The 19042-nt window shown below is 34.4% G+C and overlaps 1 protein-coding gene across 2 annotated transcripts in view; it reads left to right on the forward strand.

The window, feature by feature from the left end:
* Positions 1–19042, forward strand: part of LOC145241316 (uncharacterized) — a 112344-nt gene that overhangs the window by 4634 nt on the left and 88668 nt on the right. The window contains exon 2 of one of the 2 annotated variants that reach the window (XM_080104127.1): positions 15820–15883. The exons of the other annotated variant lie outside the window; for it this stretch is intronic. The gene's annotated coding sequence lies outside the window, so the exon portion shown is untranslated. The remainder of the gene's footprint in view (positions 1–15819; positions 15884–19042) is intronic. 2 annotated transcript variants of the gene reach the window in all.

A 19042-nucleotide genomic window follows, 5' to 3' on the forward strand; every position in this document is an offset into this window, starting at 1 on the left:
TTGATATCTCCTTTAGATTCCAGTTTCTTTTCATATCATACATGAGACCTTGATATTTGGTCTGTATATCGACAAAGAGATATTCTTCTTTTCGTTATTATCATAAACTTTTTAAAAATCTTATTTGCATTTTTTTTTTTTACATTTCAACCATGACGTTTTATTCTCCTTTCGTAGTTTGTCTTTTACGAACTTTATTTATATTTCCTGATTCAAAACTTTATACAAGAAAGTCTACGTTTCGTGATAGCGTCAACTTTCTTTCCTTTTTTTTTAACATCAAATTATAATTTCTTTTGATTCCAATAAAAATGTCTGTCTGTCCCGACAAGTTTGGATTATTCGCTCGTGTCGCACTCAAAAGAATAAGTCAATTTAACTCTTGCATTTTCTGCATCAGTTTGCATCCAAGAATTTTACGCTCATCTAAATAATGTTGTAGGGATCATTAGTTGTTTAGTATAAACCGTTCCTGAGATTTTAGCGAGATTATCAAACCATCGAATGAAGAAGATATTTATTCAGTTTATTCATCCATGCCGATTGACTTTCCAGCGTTTTAGTGAAACCGAAAGTATCGATGCACGATCACACTAATGCATAGGGTTTCCTGAAAAAATATATGCTTTATCATACGTAATTTAACAATCTGGTAGTTTGTCTTCTACTACAAACGCATCATATATATACATATATATATATATATATATATATATATATATATATATATATATATATATACTAGCATTTCAACCGGCGTTGCCCGGGTGTTTGGAGGTGTATGTTGAGCAAAAAAAAACGGTCAATTTTTTTAACTTTGATCCCTATTATGGCCCCTTAATATTTATTGTTTTTGGCTCAAATCAAGTTATTAAGTTAGATCCATGTCCAAGGAACCTATATCTAAAATTTCAAGTGTTTAGACCCAAAATTGTGGGAGGAGTTTGGTAGAGTTCTCAAAGGTCAAATCGTTGAACTTTGACCCCTTAACAGCCAAATGTTTGACCAAACCCCGATCAAATAGACTTCCCCAAATTTTAGTACCCTGTATATCAAATTTCGAGTCTGTAAACTAAAAATTGACAAAGTTATTGCGTAGGGAAATGTACACAGACACACAGACACACAGAAAGACACACACATACACAGACAAACAGACAAGTTCACTTTTATAGATATACTAGCATGGGTTCCCGACGTTGCTCGGGTGTTTGGAGGTGTATGCTGAGCAAAAAAAATAAAATAAAATAAAAACGGTAATTTTTTTTTCTTTGACCCCTATTATGACCCCTTAATATTTATTGTTTTGGGCTCAAATCAAGTTATTAAGTTAGATCCATTTCCAAGGAACCTATATCTAAAATTTCAAGTGTTTAGACCTAAAATTGTCGGAGGAGTTTGGTAGAGTTCTCAAAGGTCAAATCGTTTGAACAGCGAAATTTCTGGCCAAAAATCGATCACATCGATTTTTCCAAATCTCAGTACCCTGTATATCAAATTTCGAGTCTGCAGACTAAAAATTGACAGAGTTATTGCGTAGGGAAATGTACACAGACACACAGACACACACAGACGCGTTCACTTATATATATATATATATATATATATATATATATATATATATATATAGAGAGAGAGAGAGAGAGAGAGAGAGAAGGCCGCCCGGCATTTCCCGGTCGTAAAATACGCTTAAATATGATAGTTGGATTAATGCAGATTTCGTATTTTATATATCTGTTATATTGGACCCAATATATAGTAATTATTTTAAAAGTGTTTAAAAGATTACTCTTGCGCCCCCACCGAGAAGCGAAACCAGAACTCTTAGTTTACGATTTACTTTTTCCTTTGACGTTATGACTGAACTATGAAGACATATTTGCTGCAGGGTTAAAAATAAAAACATGAAACAATACTTATTACCTCACACATGCATATTCGTAATGCCGTCGTTCGACCTTTATCTGGCAAATTCAATTTTTTTTTTTAATTTCCATACTTTTGTACCCATTTTCCCCAAGTTTCGCATGGGTTTGATTACCCTATTTATTAAGTTTCATGTCTGTAGACCAAAAACTGGTAGAGGAGTTTGATGGGCAACATTTTTTATACAAATATATATACACATACATAAATATATATAAAAAAAAGTTTTGTGTTTGTTATAACCTTTTTACGAAAATATTACTCAAGTATAAATCATGTAGAATATCTGCACGAATATAATTACACGTAATAGTTAACTAAAGATGATCACCCCATAAGAGAACGAAAAGAAAACTATGCTCTGATGAACTCAAATCACATGTGTCATCTCGACGTACATACTTCCGATTAACCTGAGAAGCAGCAAAATCCCACCCCTTCAATGTTAAGGGCCCTAGATGATGGAAAGCCTTCTATTCTCTAATAGTTTCACCCATTGGACTGCTAGTTTTTAGAATTTCCTCCTACTTCTCTGACTGGACTAACTTGCTGAAGTTTAAATGTAATGTGAAGAACCCAGAAATTTTCAATTCTTTCCTTTTTGTCAGAAACATAGTCCATAGAATGTGAAGACTTGAGGACAAAATAAGGGAAACTAGAGCTATGAGGTTGCTGAAAGTAAAGTCAATGTTTAATTTCTTGTTGGAAATAAATCTTTTTTCATTTCTTTTCGAGTTAAAGTAGATTTGTATGACTCAGAAAATTAAAAAACGACCTTGAGGTCTTAAACTGCCCTCGTGGGGGGGGCAATTAAATAGGAACTCAGAAGAGTACGTAATTTGACCATTTTGTTGGCATCGTTTTCCATCGAATTTTTTTGTTGTTTTTTTTAGAATCCTATTTACAATGCCTCCCCGCGGGACAGTTAGACACCAGGGTCGTTTTTTAACGTGGAGAAAAGGAACAAAATTAAAAATTTTCTCAGTCGTGAAGGATTTCTCCTCCACTGACAGAACAAGAAATTGAAGTGTAGCATCTGAAGAACAGATATTACACTTTGATCTTGGCCCGAGGGCCAAGAACATCTGATAATCAAGTACTTAAAGAATGTTGGATGTTCGTCCGTTGAAACGAGGAGGACCACCTGATCATCCTGAAGGATTAATGGATGATACGCGTTGAATTGTGAAGCAAAGGTTGCGCAATCTTTAACCATTCCTCTTCTGGGTCAGCCCTGCTTGATTCCAGTGACGAGCAAAAGTCCAGGACGACTAAAACCCATGCTGAAAGCACGTATAGAACCTGGCATTCACAAATGGTCACCCTATTTTGTACTGGTCATGTTCGACGTTGCTTAACGTCAGTAATCTAACGGGAACCGGTGTGTCAACGTTATTATGCTGTATTAGACGAGGAACCGCGTGAAGGTTACTAGCATCTATAAGTGAAAGTGATGCTAAGGAACCGACTGGATTCGAACTTGACACGTCGAAATCGTCAATCGGCTTCGTAATCCAATTCAACGTCGCCAACTTCTCGTTACACAAGATTTTTTCTTTTTTTTTTTCCTTTTTTTTGTGTTTTTGGTTTTTATAAATAAAAAAACAGTTTTATATAAATAAATTTCTCTATTCTCGCAATTTTCGGTCGATGTAAACTCTGATCTTCTTCGAGTGCGTTTTGTCCAACTCTGTACAGAAATCATTACAAAATTCCGTACAAATTATCGAGTTCGACAAAAAGATTCCCGAGTTCGACTGAAACAATGTAGGAATAACATTTAAGTAATTTGAATAACCTGAAAGATACAAATTACCAATCTTTAAGAAACCCGAATAAAGTACGGAGTAAAATTCAGTTCTAAGTGACACGCTTCTAGAGGTTGAAGGTTAAATTCTCAGCATGGGCGATTTAAGGAATACAATTGAGAATTAATTAAGACTTATACCCGAGCATGGCTGATGGAACGAGGACATACTACTTCCGTGTATTAAATAAAGACTTCCGTTCGAAATTCCGTGCAGATTTCCGACTTAGACAGAAAAATTCTCGAGTTCGACAAGATACACCAGAAGACGGTCGGAGATTACAAAGATGAGAACAATAGTCTTCAAAATTCGATACATATTTTAACGTTACTCACACGTTTGCACGTTGAACTTACACGCTGTAGCAGTCGATATCGCAAAAGAGATGAAAAATAGAATAGAATTTCAACTCACTTTTTCGCACGAGAACATTTATTTCCCCATTCTCCCGCCACGCGTGACTTTTCGTTACAGCTATGACGTCTATCGCGTAATCGTCTTCTCAAACATGCTCTCAGACATCATGCACGTCGCTAACGTGATTGTCCTCTCCTCTCCAACGTGCTCTCTCTCCATTTTTACAGTCTTTTTCCTAACAGTGACGTCACTTCAGTGATGTATTCGAATGCATTTGAATACGCGCGTCCGCACTCTGTTACAATATTAGCTATCTAAAAACAAAGGAAATCTTGCGGAAACATTTTTTTTCCGAAAATATTTGTTTAAAAGAGATTTTTTAAATCTACTTCTAAAAACTGTTTCGGATATTTCCAAGAATTGCGACAATCAATCATCAAAGAAATCACCAGTGAATCGCATTTTTTTATTGTGGTTCTTACATGAAATTTTATTGGTGATCGCCCCTATTTTGTAGTCCACTGCATCTATCACTAGTTTCTCACTTTTAGACAGGGTCCAAAAAAAGTTTCAAATCATATAAATCCTCCACTGTCGGCCAAGCTCCAATCTCTGCCCGATCGCCCTAATGTCGGATCTCTGTGTCTGTTTTACAAGTACTTTAATGGACTGTCATCTGATGAACTCGAATCACATGTGCCACCTCGACGAACATACTTCCGACTAACTTGAAAAGCAGCAAAATCCCACTCCTTAAATTTTGTAGAATCTGGAAAGCCTTCTACTCTAATTGTTAATTCCCTTGCACTACTATTCTTTGGAATTCCATCCCTGTTTCCTGCTTCTTTGACTGTATTAATCTGCTGAAGTTTAAATTTAATATAAACAGACATCTCGCTGCTCAACTCCCCACAGTCCCCTGTTAGACACAATTACAAATAGTAGCCCCTTGCGTTCCAAATGGCAATATGCTTTGTTTGGGGTGAAAAAGAGTTCTTTTTGTTTAAGTGTCATTTTGTCTTCTTTTTTTTGTTTTTTCATTTTTTCTTTTTTTTCTTTTTTTTTTTTTTTTTGCATTTTTGAAACCATAAGCCATTTCCTGGATATTCTGTAAATCGCAATCAGAACCCTTCTGATCGATATGGATTCCCAGCTATAATTTTCGGTATCTGAAATAATGATAGCATAGGTTTTATCTATATAAATAAAACATATTTATGAATTTATTTATAAAAAAGTAGATGTATGGGTGTGTTTGACCGCTAAACTCTTTAACTCCTGGTCGCATACTGAAATTAATAAGAAATAGCAATTATACACCAACAATGGTTTATAGCGAGTAAAATCTTCGTTTGAATGAATGAATCTTGCGGGAATATCTCGGCAATTTGAATTGCAAAATGTTCATTTCAACTTGACAACATTTTTATTGCTTTTACGCATGCGCATATTCAATCATAGTTATCATAATTATAGATTGAAGTCGTTTAATTTTAAGACTATTTTATTTATCTGTCGAGTTAGTTCAAACGGTTGAGAACGCAGCTAGAATGATTTGGTTTCTGTTCTAGCTTATGGCACCCAAGTCCTTTTTTTTAACTTTGGAAATAAGTACTATCTATTAGGTACAATATAATATTCAATAGATAATTGCCTCTGTAATAATAAATATGAAATTTACATGAATTAAAATATATTTAAGCGTATTTTATGACCGGAAAGTATGGGCGTCTCCTTTTAAAATAAACTAGCCTGGGTGCCCAGAGTTGCCCGGGTGTTTGGAGGTGTATGTTGAGCCCCTCCCCCAAAAAAAATGTGGTAGTTGGCAGACAGGCTCGAATCCGTACCGCAAAGGAGGTAAAGAACGTGAAAGAAGAAAAAAACGTGACGTGTTTGCTGTTGCGCCCATCGCCAAACCAGAAGTGACGTACGTTCAAATTAAGGCTAGGCAATCGAAGGGGGTGACTTTCAAAAATATCGGCGAAAAAAGCGACCCCTTCCTGTACAAAAGTGCCCAGTTGAGAGTTAAGGAATTAATGTTTGGGACCAATTTTTTTATATTTGTCGTCCGAAGGGTTGAGCTTCAAAATGATACCGATTTCGAGTAAATCCGCCGCCTCTGTCGAAAGTTTAAGGCAGACATACAAACATACATACATACATACATACATACATACATACATGATGATTGCAACGTCTTGTCAGACGAGTGCCACTCCCCCGACACTTAAAGTCCATGAGCCCAAAAATGACTTCCATCGCCACAGGACCATTTTTATAGACAAATGCCTGAGAGAGTATATATACACAGATGATGTTACAGAGTCTTAGCTTTGTACGACAGCTAAGTCTCTCTCTCTGTTCAAAATGTTGAGATCCAGCAACAAGTAAGAGCAAGATAGCCAGCAACAAGTTAAACTGCAGACCAGCTTAATGCGGTTACTGGTCTCCCGCTTTATGGTTTTTTAAATCAGAGATTTGCTTCTTCTAGAAAGGTTGCCTTCACCACGGCTTACGGGAGCCCTCTCCACCCCCAGCACACACATACATACACACAAACACATACGGTGCTAGTTGGCCGCTGACCCCGAAAAAGGGTTCATTTGCCCTTTGAAAGGTCTTGTTTTTAATCCTTCAGGGATACTAACCGCCCTCCTCACCAAACAAGTCTGGTGGGGGAACCAGTTTAGTCGCCGGTGACCTGACCATGAGACAGGTAGTACTGGGTTACATGATAACAGTAGCATATGACATGACCTGACACATACATACATACATACATACATACATACATTTAAACAGACAGGCAAGATTTATTAAAATAAATGATTAAAATGTTATTTTTAAAGGTGGATTTTTTTATTACTATTTTCATTTCACGCATGGACCGATTATTAAAATAATGCTTTCTGTAATGTAAAAAATCGCGAATCTTTCGTTCGGCACCTCCTAACATTCTCTGTGAACCACCTGGACGGTTCTGGCAATAGCACTGTTCTTATGCTGTATAAGTACCATTTAGTCTTAATTATGGGATTTAAAATTTAAAATATTGACTTTATCAGTTAGCTGATTTTTTTTTTTTTTTCGTATATATTTTGTTTTTGCTTTTTTTGCTTTTATATGTATATATATATATATATATATATATATATATATATATATATATATATATATATATATATATATATATATATATATATATATATATATATATATATATATATATATATATATATATTTGCCTGAATTCGTTCAAAAGTGGAAAATTTATTTTTTAGCATTAAATTGGTCAAAAATAACTATTTCCTCTTTTGAAAGAATTCAGTCAAGAGTATATTTAAAATGCATTAGCTCACCGATAAAGTCAATATTTTAATTCTTAACTTCCATAAATAAGATTAAATGGTATTTATGCAGTACAAGGACCGTGCTAATGTCGAAACAGTCTGGTCAGTTTATGGAAATCGCCAGAAGGTGGCTAAAGAATGTTGCGAGATTTTAATTTTCGCACAAACACTGGCCAATTTTTTCAAAGAAAAATATATCATTTCTATTAGTAGGAAGTTAATTCAATAAAAAAAAATTAACTGAAAAATGAAAGGAATATTCTTGAATAATTATCAAATAATTTTTAGAAAATTAAAATTTAAATTAAAATATAATATTCACTCTAAGGTAAGTTTCATGAATAAACATTTTTTTTAATAACAAACAATTGACGGCAAACAAAGAAAGTTAATTTTGAAAATATTTTTTAAATTTGATTTTATGACTTTTATTCGAATCAAGATAAACATTTAGATTTTTTATATAAAAAAAAAAACAATGATAGCAAATGTTTTCTTTGCTATTTTTTTGTATTAGGGTTAAGGCGCTCAGAGTTTCTGCACATTCTGGCATTTTTGTAAACCTCCTGGACGATTCTGATGACAGCATGGTCTTTATACTGCATAAGTACGAACTCAAATCTTTCGTTTATAGTAATTATTTTCATATTTAGATGACTTTTAAGGAATGCGATATTAAAAGTTTAAGCTATTTATATGGTAATTATTTTAAACATAATTTAAAATTATCACAATTATAAATGAAATCATTATAATCAAAGAACGACTTGAATCTAAAATTAAAGAAAGTGTTAAATTGTGTTAAGCATTCAGTTAAATAGATTTTTCCATTTAAAATAAATATTGAATGCAAAGTTTGATGTAAAAATTACATACATTTTTTTCGGTAGCAATGTGTATGTGTGTGTGTGCGTGCGTGTGTATATGTGTGCGCATGTGTGTGTGCGGGGGTGGGTTTACGTGTGTGTGTGCGTGCGTGTGTGTGCGCGTGCGTGCGTGTGTGTGCTTGCGTCTGTGTGTGTGTGTGTGTGCGTGCGTGTGTCTGTATGTGTGTGAATTCGTTTCCTATGGATTTCGAAATAACTGTACTTTTTTTTTTAATTTTACACACATCTACTTTTATATGTCTGAAAGTATTCTTAGAGGTGGGATTTGTGTCGCAATGCCACCGATAAGTATCGAAAATCAATAATCAAAACCCCGGTCAAAGACGGGCAATTCTATTTTGACCATAGTTAACACCCTTATCCAGTCTAACATTAGCAGTGCATTTGGGAAGTTTTATCACCGCACAAGCAGAAAAAACCGGTGTATAAAATCAACAGTAAGTGTAATTTTTTCGATAAGACAGAGGCGTGTTCAAAATGAATATTTCTGTTTAGAGTACAATTGAACCATGATACTTGACTTTTGCATTTTGAACTTTAATTCAAACCATTATATATAAAATACTTTTATAAAATATGTTTTCTACAGTGCAGTGTATACTTCAATATATTGTGGAATAAGTCACTTCTCTCTCTGGTGCACCGTAGTGGATCCCCGACTAGAGCATGCAATCAGTCGATTTGATTGACAATTGGACGAATTCATCGATTTCAATGACAATAAAAGTATTGGAAGTGTGAAACATTCGTTGATCCTCATTTAATCCCTGCCAACGTCGGGTCTCTCTACTAGTAAACAATATAAACCGTTAGTTTAAAGCGCCGTCTTTATAATTGCACAATGAAATAAAGAAAACAAAGCAAAAACAAAATATTTTACCATTAAAAAGTTTCTTTTTTTACGCTTATTGTTTTCCATACTTTATTTAAGGAAGTGGGCGTGACATAAATTTCAGACGGCATGACGTGAATTTAAAATCTAAATAAAAAAAATGTTAAATAATTCAAACCAGATAAAATGTTTTGTGAGAGAATTCTGGCTTTGTTTATTTTTTGTTTGTTTGTCTGTTCGTTTGTTTTCATACATAAATTTGGAAAATTTTATTTTATAAAAATAAAAACAAGATTAAGACAAAAAGATATTTTAGTCTATTGGTTTGCTGTTATTCATTGAATAAATTTTTACATATCTCCTTACAGCATTTTTAATTTACATATGTTTTAATTAATTTCCTGCTAATTACTTTCCGCCATTTTTGGACATGTCTAATCAAAGTCAACAAATAATGTAACTAATGAACAGATGATGAAAGCAAATCAGTGTTTTTTTTGGTTTTTTATTTTTTTTAGTTAACGTTTTTTATTATTTTATTGTTGCCCCTACTAAGTTCTCTATAAATGATTTAAAGAAATTCCAATTTATCACAAATGTTTTTAAAACTATATAAAATACATGCAATACAAGAATTTCGTTAAATTCAACATGGACTGTAGATCATCTACAAATGAATTGATGGCGCGCGAAGCAGACTTTTAAAATCTACTTTATATTTTTTGTTAACTTAATCATTTTACTCTTGGGCATATAACCATATTCCTTGCTTTATCAAAAAAGCATATTCTCTCCAGATTTAATTGATAAGTCTCTCATCGGACCTTCATTATTAATGGGCCCTAGATTAATGACCTACGTTGCTTACAGAAAATATGCAGCCTTGAATGAAGTTGGAAATTCATTTCGTCATAATTATAATTGTTCTCTGAGTTTGAACTATTTCTATTTTCTTTCATCTTTATCGAAATTGTTAGTTGAAAGTCCATTTCTTTTACAATTGACAAAGGGAAGCATCATTGACATAATGGATACCATTGCAAACTATAGAATCTGATAACTTTAAATTCTTGTGATTCTATCATGATTTATACACCAATATCATTGGGGATAGCATGCCCCCCTCTGCAAGATATAGGTAACCTCCTAATATTGCAATCGAAATATGAAAGCCCAAGTCAACTATATAATATTTCAAGTGAAAAAAATTCCAATTCATCACAAAATAAAAAAAAATAGAAGTGCATGCAAGACAAGAATTCTACTAAATTCAACATGGACTTTAAATCATCTACTTAAGATGGTAAGTAGCAGGCACTTTAAATCTACACACACGCATATATATATATATATATATATATATATATATATATATATATATATATATATATATATATATATATTGTTTGTTTGTTTTCACACATGAGATGAGTATTGGCTGACGAGAGCTTGATATGGGTATCTAGAACGGTCCTAATTATCGGGTTTGAAACCGACGTTACCAATGACTTGTCTCATTTAAAAACTTTCTGTAAACAAAAAATATATATATAAACACGCTCTTATTTTCGGATTTTCCTTATAATTGTACAGTCTGCTAGATTTCTTTTTCCTAAAAAAAACTATATATATACATATATATATATACATATATATATATATATATATATATATATATATATATATATATATATATATATATATATATATATATATATATATACTAAGTTATATTGTGGGAGAAAAGGATTTCAGTAGAGTACTATATTATAAGAAAAAAAATTTATAAAATAAGAGCGTAATATTTATATTTTTATTTTCACTACACCTGAAAATAAGTTAACCATCGGTGCCGTCGGTTTTAAACCTGATAATAGTGAACCGTTTTAGGCCCCAACATCAAGCTTTCTCCAGCCGATCTAACTAATCTGTCTATAGCTGGAAGTGGAAACATAAACATATCTCATAGATTATGTTTCCACGTCCGGTTAGATGAGATAGATCGGCTGAAGAGAGTTAACATTGAGACTAAAACGGTTCATTATTATCAGGTTTGAAACCGACGGTACTGATGGCTTATCTCATCTAAGCTTCTGAATATATATATATATATATATATATATATATATATATATATATATATATATATATATATATATATATATATATATAATGGAAAGCATTTGAATAAGTACTCATGCATGAAAACACTGTAAAGGCTTTCTAAATTTTTCAAAGACATTATTTAGAGAGATAATTTACTGATTGATGGGCGATGCACGGACAGAGTCTCGATGCAACATTCACTTAGATTATCGCACTATTGTCGAGCATACTTCGCCTGTGTCACTCTGAACGAAAAACTATGGCAAAGTAATTGTTCTTTCTTCAAACACGTGACATCCTCTCTCCATATCATTTTACCCTTCATTTTTAGCGCGTTTTGTCTAGGAAGCAAACCTTTGACCTTCGCTTGAATCTCCCCACTTGCAGCTAAGTATATTAACATTTGCCGCCAGGTTATTTTGACATGTACCGATGTGACCCTTGCTAAAATTCATACCAGTTAATATAATCACTGGCGAAGAGTTTTAATATATAACATGATGAATAAGGTATGTGATAGCATTATGTTGCTTAGATATGTTGTTATGGTGATCATCAAACCTGTAAAGACTGTTACTGTCTTGAACGGATAAACGAGCAAGGGGTGCTCATGTGAAACGCTAAATACTGTAAAACAACAAACGCGGCAATAATTATGCTAGAATGTGAATCATGCATGTGTTTCCAATAAAAATGAAAAATAGTATATAATTGTATTTAAGTTGCAGCTTTAAAAATATGTTGGACGGTTGTTTATGTGTATTCTAAGAACGTTATATGAAAGACGATTTTGAATGGGGTTTTTTTTTACATTTTCACCCCAAACAAGGCACATTGCCACTTTTGTGTAGGAGACTACTATCATGGACATAAGCTACTAGGGTACTATGTAGGGAGTTGGGCAGTAAGATGTCTGGTCACGTTACACTTGAACTTCTGCATATCAGTACAGTTGGGGAAGTCTAGCAGTTCTGGGGAAGAAACTACTGGAGTAGAAAGCTCTCTTACATCTAAGGATATCTACTCTGTAGGGTGGGATTTAACTGCTTGTCGGGTTTGTCGAGGGTATTTACGTCGTGGGGGCACAAGTGCTTGCAATTCGTCAGAGCATTCACCATTAAAATACTTGTAGAACAGGCAGCGGGGTGCAACATTTCGTCGGTGGGACATTGGCTGAAGCTTAGATGAAATTTCAGGACCTATCAGGTTGGCAACTCTCTTTTGGACCTTGTCTAGGAGCGAGAGACTGTGTATTATTTGTAATCTGAAAACCTTACTTCGTAATTTGATATTTGCTGTGTAATCGCTGAGAGGTGTAGCAAGCAGACACACGGTATAGTACTGAAAAGTGACCTTTTACTGTATTTCTTAAGGAAGTGACGCTAATCAATGATATAATATAACCAATGGATAATAATATAATATAATCAATGGATATAAGATATAACCGTTAGCACATCTGCTGTAGATCTAGCAGAACGAAATCCATATTATATGTAACTGAGGAAATTATTTTTGTTGAGGTGTTTGACTACTTCTCTATTTAACACAGATTCCACCAACTTACTCATGACGCGCAGGAGAATTATTGGTCTGTAATGAAGAGGAAATGACGGATCACTTGGATTCTTAAATACGGAACATACTGATGAGGTTTTTCAGGGGGTTGGAAAGAAATTATCTTTAAGACAACGCTTTAACAGCGTTGTAAGTATGGGAGCTAGTTTTGTATGAAGCTTTTTCAGCACTATGCTTGAATGGAATGCCATCAGGGCTAGTTGTTTTACTGAAATCAAGATTTTTGATTAGCTTGGCAACATCACGCACAGATATTTTTATGTCTCATAATGTATTTTCAGACTCAGGAGAAAATACAGAGAGTTGGCCGACTTGATCGCATAGGGTAGAATTAGCTGCATAGTTCTTGGCAAAGCTTTGTCCGATGCCGACGAGATTACCTTAGTTCTATTGATGACACTCGGGATAGAGCACACGTTTCTGCTCAGGACTGTTTGTTATTTGCCAAAGCTTCTGGGAATCAAGGCGCTGCTCAGCTACTTTGGACTTAACAGACTGAGCATACAACTCTCTTGCATTTTTATTACTCTTTTTCTACAGAAGGATATGGAGATGAAATGAGTGTTTGGCAAGACGTGTAAGACTGATGGAGAGATACAGACGGAGAAAGGGAAACGGATAGGATACAGTACAGGCGGAGAGATAGACAGGAAGTGGGTGCAACACAGGCGAGAACGGTGGGGCTAGAAGGAAACAGAAATGTGGGATTGGTAGACGGAAAGAGAAAGAGAGAGAGAGGGGGTTGCTAGGCCGAAAGATAGATATAAGAAGAGAAGAGAGACAAGCATTGATAGATAAAGGGAAAATAGAGAAAAGGGGTGAGGTTTTAGTTTGAACCCGTCAATGATGCGTGGAAAATACTCGCTCTATTTTATATATAATGTATTTTTCATATAGAATAGAAAAATGAAATTTCAATATTTTTAGCCATTTTTATTTTCATATCGTATTGTATTTCTGTTTCAGAATTTTCAAATAAGGATTGATCATTCGTATTATTCTAATTTTTCGGGCTACTGCTCTCACCGTCAATGTTATTTTCACAACGTTTCAGTCGATGTGAGCTTAATTTTTCTTCAGGTGTATCTTGTCGAATTCGAGAATCTGAATTTACTAAGCACTTTACCAACTACGCCACGAGTTTTTGCTGACAAACTGATTTTTACCAAGTACTCTATCCACTACGCCACGGATAGTTTTCTGTATTGTGCGTTATGTAGTTTTCTAATTCTGTGTGTGTGCATGTGTGTGTATGTGTGTGTGTTTGTGAGTGTGTGTGTGTGTGTGTGTGTGTGTGTGTGTGTGTGTGTGTGTGTGTGTGTGTGTGATTCTCACAGATTTCTATACGTACTAATCCTCTTCCTCTGTTTTTTCTTTTTCACGTAAAGTCGGTCAGCATTATCATTTAGATATAGTGCATTGTGCATAGTCATAAGTTTCCTGGTCTTCTGGTCGATGTCCCTCAATTCTTCTTTGGTCCAACGTATGAACAGTTCAAAGTATTATAATAGTGATGCTGTCCATGTCTCTTTACCTTTTATTAGCTTTCTACTATATAATTTATTTTCTATAAGTTTTCTTGTTTTCCTTAGATATTCTTTTCCAATTTTCTTTTTAATGTCTGTTCATTTAATGGCATAGGCTTCCAAGACCCTCAGACATTTATACGTGCCATGTTCGCTTAGTGTCTTCATCTTCCCTCCGGTTGGCTTGTTCCATACTCTTTATTGCCTCCAGTTTTTCTGCTTCTTATAACTAATACTGTGCACTTTTCTTTTCAAAATTCTATTTGGATATACTAGCTGAAGATTCTGGTTATGTTTATTAGCGCCTGTAGTTCCTTTTTGTTTCTTGCGAAAAGTTTTAGGTCGTCCATATACATGAGGTAGTTTATTCTTATTTTTATTAGTAAACTTTTATCCTGACTGGAATTTCCTCAGTATATTGTTAAAAGACATCATGGTTATGATGAACAGTAGTGGTGATAAAGAATATCCTTGGCAGATAGCACTTTTTATTTTTATGTGAGTTATGTATTGTTCTTAAGCTGCCAGTTCAAGTCTCCATATTTTCATTGCTTTTTCAATAAAATATTATTATTATCATTATTATTATGTTTTTATGTCTGCCTTAAATTTCGACAAAGGCGATGGATTTTCACAAGATCAGTATTGTTTTGAAGCACGACCCTTCGGACGACAAATATCAAAATATTGGCCAAAAACATTAATACTTTCACCTTCAACTGGGCATTTTTCTACAAGGAGGAGTTGCTTTTTCCCCGACATTTTCGAAAGTTATCCCTTCTTTTCGATTGACTAGTCTTAATTTAAACCTTTGCCACTTCCGGTTTGGCGATGGACGCAACGGCAAAGACCTCACTTTTGTCGCATTTTTTTCCTCCTTCGCGGTACGGGTTCGAGCCTGCCTGCCTACTATCACTTTTAATTTTTAACTCAACACACACTTTCAAACACCCGGGCAACACCGAGCACCCAGGATAGTCTATGATATAAATCTCAAACGTCGGTTTGTTTACGTGTTTGTGTGTGTGTTTGTGCGTTCGTATGTCCGCTAAAAACTTTCGTCAACCGCATCGGACTGGGTCAAAACCGGTACCATCTGAAAGAGCGATCATTCGGGCGTATAATATGTGAAAATTAGAAAAAAAGATTAATTCTGCGATGATCAATTCGACCATTTCTTGCGAGGAGGTCACTTTTCGCGATGCCATTCTCGCAAGTCATGCACGCGTGGCAAACTGAAAGCATGTTTAAAAACGATCATTTGCAGGGTCATGACGTCATAAGTGGTCATAGTTCGACGGGCAAAAGTGTTTGTAATGTTTTCCCTTCTTTCCCTCTTTTGCGTTTCAGGCTTGATCCTGTCTACCGCGGCCAATTTTTTTTTTTTTTTTTTTTTTTTGCTGTTATTTTTATTGAAAGAAAAGTTGTTTTGATTCATTTACTTTTTAGGTGGTTGCAGCGCACGGGCTACCGAAATATCTGTTCAGGGAGTTGTCATCTACTTCTTGTTTGTGTAAGTTGTTCAATTTACTTAGTATAGCAGGAGTGTTGCAACCGAACTTCATGTCCACCAGTCTTTAGAATGATAGAAGAACGGACAGAGAGAGGTACAAAGAAGTAATAGCTTACTTTTTCCCCGAGCAACGCCGGGTAGCCTAGCTAATTAGTATTAAAAATCAAAAGTGCTTTTTCGTTTGATATGAATCTATGATGAATGTTGGATGCAAAAGTTTAAGTATAGAATTGAGGAAATTTATTCTGCTGTGTGATAACTCTTATTTGCAGTTAATGTTAGAAATATAAAGATTAGGATAGAAGATAAAGAAAGCGAAAGACGATGATAGATAGACAGGCAAGACAGACAATGTGGGACAGAGAAAGACGACGATAAGTAATATGGAAGGAGAGGGTGAGATGAATATGTGGCAAGACGTGTAAGACCGATGGAAAGATACAGAAAGGAGAAACGAGTAGGATGTGATACACGAGAAGAGACAGGAAGATACAGGGAAAGAGTGTGATGTAGGCAGGAAAAAAAAACAGAAACGTGGTGAGGTAGAGGGAAAAAGAGATAGGGGGGACTAAACCGACATAGAGATATAAGGAAAAAAGAGATACAGGCGTAGACAAATAAAGCGAGAGATAAGGAAAGAGGATGGGTGACAGAATAACAGGGGAAGAGGCGGGGAGATCGTATGAGAAATAACGAAGAAGGAAGAGAGAATTATAGTCTGATACAGAGAGAGAGAGAGAGAGAGAGAGAGACAGACAGACAGACAGACAGACAGACAAGTGGAGAGTGCGAGACAGGTCTCAACAGGGAAAGAGATCCTTGATAGAGAAAAAAAAAAGATAGACGTTGATAACGACAGATAAAGAGATAGTAAAATAGAGAGAAAGAAAAAAGAGTGAAATAGAAAAAGAGGGGCAAACAGAGACAGAAAGAGTGAAAGACAGAGACTGGGGAAGAGAACGACAAACAGAAAGTGATAAGAGAGAGGCGGAGAAGGTGCCAAACTCCGAACTCGTCATTTTATGCATCAGCCTTTGACTTCCTGATTGCGAACCCAACGACAAATAGTTTTTCTTTCTCGTTGACGTTTCGGAAAAAAAGTTTTTTTAATGGCGTCTTGCGCGTTTCCTAAAGAAATTTATATATTTTGGGGTATAATTCCCTGATAATAAAAAGATATGAATAAATAAATAAAAAGATATGAATAAATAATCCCACTTTTGTAACAGCAAGTTCATTTAATAACCTTTCGTTAAATCTTTTATCATTTCCACTCACAGCAAAACAAAAAGGAATATTCTTACAAAGCATGTTTATCAATGTAAATCCAATTTTAAACGGTCCTGGATATGACCTTAAACTATATCGGATGGTGAGACCCCAGCTTGCGGGCTTTGGGGAGTGTGGAGCTACCCTTTAATTGTCATTGCTCCCAGGTCCACTCTGACCCAGAGTGGTAGTACCTGTTAGGGTCCAAACTATGGGTTAAATAGAAACCGACCTAAAAAAGAAAAAAAAAACAAATATACTCTATTAAAAAATTGTTCTTCAAAATCACTGGATTCGGCATTAAATAACCCCAAAAGGGTGGATCGCCGTAAAACAACCAACCAACCAACAAACCAACCAACCAACCAATTTTAAACTTAAGCACAACAGACCAACAGACCGGCAGAGTATCTTGTTGACAGACATGGACGTATCTAAGTATGCGATTTCATAGTTAATAATGAAAAATCGACCGATATAGACTCTTCTCTCGAGAAAAACAAATATAACACAATATATATTATGTGTGTGTGTGTGTGTGTGTGTGTGTGTGTGTGTGTGTGTGTAAAGTTATGAAAATATATGTGATAATTAAGCTACACAGATTTTTCGCGTTTCATCATCGTAAGGACACGTCAGACTAATTGATATTCCCTAGCGTGTTTCTATATACACGTGATATTAAGTTTGCTTCCTAACCAATAAAATCCTTTGTTATTCCCGCCCCAGTTTTCACGAGACAATAGCCTGGTTTTTATCAGACGAACATCAGATGACCTCTATTGACTATTTGACCTTTTCTTTTTCATTTTTAGAGAGGATGAGTCATCCTTCTTTGTGTACTAAAATGTGACTTCTTTTAACTTTGTTATATAAATATACATATGTGTGTGTGTGTGTGTGTGTGTGTGTGTGTGTGTGTGTGTGTGTGTGTGTGTGTGTGTGTGTGTGATTACAGTTTTTGTGGACCGTTGTGGAATTTTAACCAGTAAAAATAGCTGCTAAGGCATCAAAATTGAAATAAAATGTAACTTGGCAGGCGTAAGTCTACTAAATGTGATATTTGTACGCATGAGCAAATATACATTCATACACTAAAGTCGGTACATTTTTAACTATTTCTTATTCATCTTACAATAGCTCAAACGGTAACGACTAAGTCTGGTGTGTTATTTGTTTTGGATTCGATTCTAGCTAATGGCACCCATGTTATATTCTTTTTACTTTTAAAATTTTTACTATACATTGGGTACAATATAATATTTATTAATCGATACAGAATTAACTCTATAATAATAGATACAAAATCTCCAAGAATTAAAATATAATTTTAAATGTATTTTGCACACAGGCAACGGCAGTAGACCAATCAGTATATATGTATACATTCATATATATATTATATGGAAAAATGCGCGCATGAAAAGTAATATTCTTAAGATTTTATTAAACCTGGAAAAGTAAAGGACAAGAAATTCAACCTGGAAAAGTAAAGAACAAGATATTCTAGTAAAGTAAAAAATAAGAATTTTTTAGACTTAAAATATTGCAGCTAAAAATAAAATTTGAATATTGATAAATATTTTATTTATTATTTGCATATGTTGTTGTTTATTGTTGAGTTAGAAGGGTGTCAGTCGCTGGATTGAACTTATTTCCCCCCCCCCTATTATTTGCATATATTTATGTAGCGAAAATTGTTTGAATAAAATTAATTCATTAGTTAGTTAGTTAGTAGATGGAATTAATAATTTTATAATTTACATAAAAATTAATAATTTTATTATATCATAATTAGAATCATTTAATTCTTTTTAACTCAACAATAAACAACAACATATGCAAATAATAAATAAAATATTTATCAATATTCAAATTTTATTTTTAGCT

Source organism: Euprymna scolopes, chromosome 20 (assembly GCF_053919585.1).
Source record: "Euprymna scolopes isolate OS-2025 chromosome 20, ASM5391958v1, whole genome shotgun sequence".
NCBI classification, from domain to species: domain Eukaryota; kingdom Metazoa; phylum Mollusca; class Cephalopoda; order Sepiida; family Sepiolidae; genus Euprymna; species Euprymna scolopes.